Source organism: Anguilla anguilla, chromosome 7 (genome assembly GCF_013347855.1).
Source record: "Anguilla anguilla isolate fAngAng1 chromosome 7, fAngAng1.pri, whole genome shotgun sequence".
Taxonomy (NCBI): Eukaryota; Metazoa; Chordata; class Actinopteri; order Anguilliformes; family Anguillidae; genus Anguilla; species Anguilla anguilla.
The window spans coordinates 3,681,773-3,688,366 of record NC_049207.1 but is presented as its reverse complement, the minus strand read 5'-3'; the positions used below and the strand labels follow the sequence as shown (position 1 = coordinate 3,688,366).

General features: G+C 43.3%; 1 protein-coding gene across 2 annotated transcripts in view; it reads left to right on the top strand.

The window, feature by feature from the left end:
- Positions 1-1,174: 1,174 nt before the first annotated feature.
- Positions 1,175-6,594, top strand: part of osbpl8 (oxysterol binding protein-like 8) — an 87,427-nt gene continuing 82,007 nt past the window's right edge. The window contains exon 1 of one of the 2 annotated variants that reach the window (XM_035425916.1): positions 1,175-1,587. The gene's annotated coding sequence lies outside the window, so the exon portion shown is untranslated. The remainder of the gene's footprint in view (positions 1,588-6,594) is intronic. The other variant, XM_035425918.1, reaches the window with a different exon arrangement.

Genomic DNA, 6,594 nt, shown 5'->3' with positions numbered 1-6,594 from the left:
TTCCATGTCCTCTGAATTTCGAGTTAGTGCACAATGCAGTTGTAATACATTCTTATACCACGTGATGCCGCTATGTGGTCGTATCAAAACACCTAAAAGAAGGTACTCGCGTAGGCTTACGAACATACTGTATTTTACCAGACTGTAAAAACAAAATAAATTAATAAAAACCATTACGTCATAATAATGTCGTTACTGTTACAACTTTCACCAATATGTTTCACTGAAATTAAACAAGTACTATTGCAAAAGTGTTCCTATATTTCATGTAATTTGGCTGATTATTTGTCTTACCATGTCATCTCTTGTTTGGTTTCTTCAAATGTTATTTCACATCAAAGAAACAAAGCCTTAAATCAACATGTATGAGAAATTTACATAACCATCATACTCTGTACTTAAAAATAGAGCACTCCATAAAGCATATGTAAATCATTCCTATAATGTTAATTGATCTGTCACGTTATAATTCTGGCTGCATACATTATACACAGCTAAAAGCGATTGTGCGATTTTTATGCGTGGAACAACAGAAAAGAAATATGCTCTCCATAAAGATAAAGAACATCGCATGTGCAAGTACGTGTATGTAAAAAATAATATCCTGTGTGTGCCTTGTCATTTTCTACAATTAACATGCATTATTGTTCGAAGGAGATATGAGCATACATATTTTGTTATTGACCATAATTCACTGACTAAACCATGAACCATTTAAAAGCAGGAAAATTACAAAGACATCTGCTGTGCCCGTGCAAAGAAGTTTAGAGAAACGTATCAACCTTTTTTACTTTTGCGGTTACTGTGACTATTGCTATTTATGAATACCATAAACGGTTACCGATAAAAATGAAATTGCCTACTTTTTGCGCCTTTGTATGAGCTAGTTTTGCCGGCAGATGTCGCACTCCTCCTAATTGTTGGATTGAACGATAATTTGGATTGGATCATTTTAACCTCCACACTTTGTGTGTGTGTGTGTGTGTGTGTGAGAGAGAGATGGATAGAGAGAGAGAACTTCAGAATTTTACTAGTTACAAGCAAGTTTTTATTATGTTACTTAGCCTCATTAGCTCTCTGTGCACTTATTCGTTTCCATTACACAACCAATCACACAGTTACTGGTGGACATCTGAAGTCAAAATCAGTCGAATGATGATCTGAAAATAGCATGCCTCTAGGCAGTTTAATCTATCACAGAGCTGAGTTTGACAGGAAAGAGGAGATACGAACATTGTAGCTAGCTAGTGCAAGAGCTTGTGCCATTGCAGGACTGAAGTAGCCTGAAAGTAGGAAATCATTGTAACTACCTAAACGATTGAGAATAGCTAACATATTACGGATAGACCGATCTTTTAGAGGACCATATTTCCCGTTCATTACAATGGGGTTATGATAGCTAGACAGAGGTCTAGTATCAGCGGACCGAGTGATGGAATAACGCTAGCAAACTCCATTGCGATTCATTCCGTGGCACCTTCTACAGCGTCAGAAACCATATTCATAATTGGCTTGAAAAGTTGCTTCAGACCGTCAATATACATTTCGTAAGGAACGCCTATACAGAGTAGAAACGGCTAAACCGAGGTAAGTTGGCTAACTTGTTGGTGTTGATGATATAGCTGGCTAACTATCGTTAGCAATCCTATGCGTGTTTGACCCAATTGTGAATGCGACAAAATGGCATGGTGTGTCCTATTTGTTGCGCGAGATCCCTTTCTGTCTGAACATTCCAGACCAAGGCTTGGCATTAAAATGAGAATTACGCAAACATTTATGTAACTTTCACTGTGATTAAACCTTACATAGCTCAAATTTGATTCAGGGCTAGCTAGCTAACTATGATGCTAGCTATAGGTATCCCAATACATGGATGAACCGTTAAGTGTAACAGCGAAATAGCTAACTAGTGTTTGCTAGTAGTATTTTTAGCCTGATGATATGGACGATTTAAGTTTAGCTAGCTAATGTAGTGCAGTATGCAAGTTGATTGATTAGCTAAATCGCCAGAGTAGCTTGCAAGCTTTATGGATATTTAGCTAGCTAGGTGTACTAACTGGGTGGTAGCTAAAATAGTTGCAAGGAACACTGTATCGAACCATGACAGAGCATTTACCAGCGCTTATGTGGATAGTGGCACGTCAACGTTATCTGCCCAGGCATTTTACATCACCAGCTGCCTTTTAGCGTGCTAATCATAAAGTTATGTCATTGTACGGGCTATGGTTGCATGCTTCAAAAACTCGTTTGGTAAATAGTAAGGATAAGGAAAAGCCTTGAGCGGAAAGCAGAATGTCCCCTTGGTGTGTGACCTGCTTGCACTTGTCATCTGCAGCAGTGGATGAGAATCTTACATTTAGCGAGCTTTGGTCAAATTCAGTGTCACTTGTTTCAAACCAGGGGTGCAAGGCTTCCCGAGGTACTGATGTGTGTGCCGGTTATTTTGTCTTTACTTTCTTAATCGTTTAGCTGTACACACCGATGTTGCTTCAGTCCTGTATTGTAACACACATCCTACACGTTCAGCAAAGAGGAAGTGCGTGGAGTCTGCTAGTGTAAATAATGATATAAGTTTATCAACATTGTGAAATGAAACCATCCTGGGGTGCGGTGTTCGGGAAAAATCATTCCATCCTCCCCCCTCCCCCTCGGCATCCGGTCAGAATTTCGGACCCCGCTTCGAAATTAATTACTGGCTACGTAAGTGGACCGAATTATTATTTTTAATGAAATAATTTGGTGTAGAATTTTTCGTGGGATCCATAAACAAACTGTGCACCAGACCGTTATAATTAAATGCTAAAAGTGAGCATCGGCCCTTAGCAATGCGCCGTGACCCAGCCTCTGTTGGCTTTCTGAGATATGGTTTATGTACCTTGTGCCGCAAATCAGCCCTCCTCCCTCACGGCCGTTATCGGGTCAGATTTCACGTCTCGACTTTCACCTTGTGTAGGTGAGTGCTCTGCAACTTGACACTAAACCACAGGGCACTTTCCTCCCTTACGTTAATACCCATCCTTGTCATACTGTGGCGAAAGCGTATGGAACAGTCCCTAGGTCGACTCACCTCCGTCATTATCTTGATTATTGCCATAAATGGCTAGAGGTCTTTGCGAATGCATTTTCAAATTGTCTGTAACGTATTACCCATGTTGTCTCAATTATTGCTGTGAACCTGTTGGTAGTGGTCCTGTAGAATTGGCTAGATACTTAAATGTTAAGTATTTTCTTTGATTAGGCTCCATATAGGCAGTACTAATCCCTCTCTGGTTTTTGTGGATACCGGTGGGCTGTGTGGGTTGGGTGGGTGTAAGCTGATTTGGGTCGTTTAGGTTGCTGCAGCATTTGCCTTGGCCATTGGCACTCTGGGGCATGTAGTCTTTTTTTTGCGTAGCTGCGCGTGTCTCAGCCACTCCCACACTGCCGTGAGGCCTGCAGTGTGGAGAATGCTCGGTGGCTTAGGGTTCGAGTGCACTGGAGGCATTTGCATGCTGCAGCTGCAGTTCTTGCGAGGGTGGTGCAGTGGTTGCTGTTGGCATGTCTGAAGCATGGCCTTTGTCGTGGATGCAGCAGGTCTGATCCCTCTCACTCAAAGCAGATTAAATTGGGGTGTGTGCTGATGCAGAACTTCTCGGCCTGTCGAGGTGTCTGTTTTCTCATCAAGGTCGGGCAATTCGGGCGGCACAGTGGTGCAGTGGGTTGCAAGAAGGTAGCGAGTTTGAATCCGTTGGGTACTGCAGCTTCTTCCCACAGACCAGAGACTTGCAGGCTAGGTTAATTATAGAGTCTGCATTGTCCTTGGGGTGTGAATGTGTGAGTGAATGGTGTGTGGGCCCTGTGATGGATTGCTGACCTGTATGGTGCATTCTTGCCTTTCACCAGATGTATACTGGGATGGACTTCAGCCCCGCCCCATGACTCTAACCAGCAGTATGTGGTAGAAAATGGGTGGGTGGACGGATGGATGGATGTCAATTCCAGTTAATATATTTAAAGTAATTTGTTTCAGATGCAAAGTGTGCAGTTGCAAAGACAGGGCTGTGTGTAATTGTGGGTAAACAGCGGTAGACCCCTCTGGCTGCTCACTGGCAGAGCACGCTAAGGCATCATCCATAAACACAAAGCCAGAACGCTGCAGCAGAGGCCCGTGCTTACCGGCAGCACTGTGCTACGGTTGCATTTGTGCAGTGTATTTCGGGAGTTCCCTATGAAAGGTTCCTCTGCCTCCGGTTGGAAACTGTTGTCATGAGCGGTGTGGTGTGGCCGTCGGTTAACCCTGCCCCACTGGTGATTTTCCTACGAGACGCAGTTTCCATTAGGTCACGTTCAGCGAAACCTCTGCTGAATTTATCGCCCTGTCGTCTCCGTGGGTTTGCTGTATTTTTGGGCAGGTTTACATTTCCCGGTCCCCGAGAGTCATCAGCTTCTGCCGCTATTTTTAAGATGGCCTGCTTTCCTCCGCACATCATGAATCAGGGTTATTGAAGCTGTCGTGGATGTCATAACAAAAGCTCGGGTCTGGACATGAGGTCTGGCGCCAGAAGCACAGAATCGCATATTTAAATATTGTGGCCGTATATTTATTTTATTCATGTGGCAGTCTGAAGCAAACCGGTCTATTGACCGTATTATTTCAATGACAAGCCCACAGCACCTTAAATCAAATTAATACAATTATTGGCTATACAGGGACTGGCTATATTTTAATAGGTCCACACTGTACTGTGGGCAATCCAGGTGGGTACACTTGGAGAAAGTCAGTATGGATAAATTTGGGAAGATCAATTTTTTCAAGCACTGGCTGAATATTTTCCTGTCAAACTTGAAAAATGTTTTTGTGACGTTGAAAGGGGGATGCTGCTGTTGAAGGTTAAAGGTATAATCTGCTGGATCATTTTGGAGTTTAAAAAATTTTGTGTATGTTTTTGATTGACCAGACAGTTTTTATGTATAGTGGAAGATATAAGCTTGTCTGAAACGTCTGTATCTAAAATATCCTTTAGTTCACACACAACTGTCTGGGTCAATTGAAAATGTAGGCTATCTGTGGCAGGAATCTTCATTCTCACCTTTGCTTTTTTAGTGTGTCAAAAACCCTTGAAACAACCTCAGTCGAAAAAACCGAAATGGTTCACTCTCGGAAATGGATTTTCCAAGCATTTAGCTACAGTTCACATTATACTGTTTTTTTTATTGTTTACAATTGCAGAACAGGCATCTCATACAAGTGTTTTGGGTGTGTCTTCTTCAGTGTGCTGGCTGCATAGAAATAATATCAAAAACCTCCAGAAAGTGAACTATCCCTTTAAAGTTTGATGGCATTAAATGGCCCCTGTGTGGATCCAATCAGGGATAATTAAGCTAACTGAATTATGGGATTGTGTTGCCGGTGTTGTTCTGAAGCCATAGCAAGGTCATCTGAGAATATTTAACTACGTTTTAGGCTGCCTGTGTAAATTACGGTATGATAGAAATGCGCAAGATTGAATTCCGTGGAACATCCGTCTGTGGTTATGAGCATTTGCAGTGTTGAGTGCTGCAGGAAGTAAGGATAGTGTTACACTGCATCTGTGGGTGTGGTCTCAAACAAACCATGGCGGTGTCTCCCATTTTAGACCTCTTTCTTACCGGCTGCCAGTATTGCCTTCATCCTAGTCAGGGGTCTACTGGCTGACGGATATACACTAAATCCAGGATCATAGACATTTATATTACATTGTAGGCATTTAGCAGACGCTCATATGCAGAGCAACTTGCAAAAATTTTACATAGCATTTACATGCATCCAATTATACAGCTGGATGTGTACTGAAGCAATGCAGGTTAAGTAGCTTTCTCAAGGGTACAACAGCAGTGTCCAACCCAGGAATCGAACCTGTGACCTTTAGGTTACAAGACCAGTTCCTTACCTATTATATAAACTTCACCCACCCAGTAATTGGCAAGGTGGTCAAATTGAGTACATGAATACTGGGCACAGTATTCATATATTCGTGTCTTTTATCAGTGCTTGCAGAGATCTAAGCAGTGGTGGCGCTAGACCAAGTGTTTGGCGTTTGTGGACGGGAGGCGGGAGTCCGCGCTGTGTGGGGAGGGTAGTGATGCTGTTCCTGCGTAATGGATGTGAAATCAGACCACTCTGCACACTGGCCTCGGGGGAGTTTGTCCGGTGCGGGGCTGGGCCTGCCGTCGCTCTGGCTTGTTTGTCCTGAAAGCTCGTCGTGCGGAAACTGATTTTGCCCCGTCCACCGACTCTGGTTAGTGTCCTACTTAATGGACTGTGAGTGTTCGTCCGCACCAGCTCCCTCACACCCCAGGAGAGGTGGCACTCGTTTCCTAGATAAAAGTCTTGATAATGGAAAATACTGCAGTAACGCGGAGCGTCGAAAACTCTGCGAAGGAATAGACGGAGCGGAAAAACAAGCGTGTTCCCTCTCATTGGCCCACTGGCTGACGCTGGCTTCACGCTCGTCCAATCAGAGGCTTTTGGAGCATAGAAACGGGAAGTAAAACTCCTGCTAATTGGCCAGTGCCGTTGATGAGCCCGTCTCAACCCAACTGCATGTTTCTCATTCTCAGGTTTATGGGACCTAA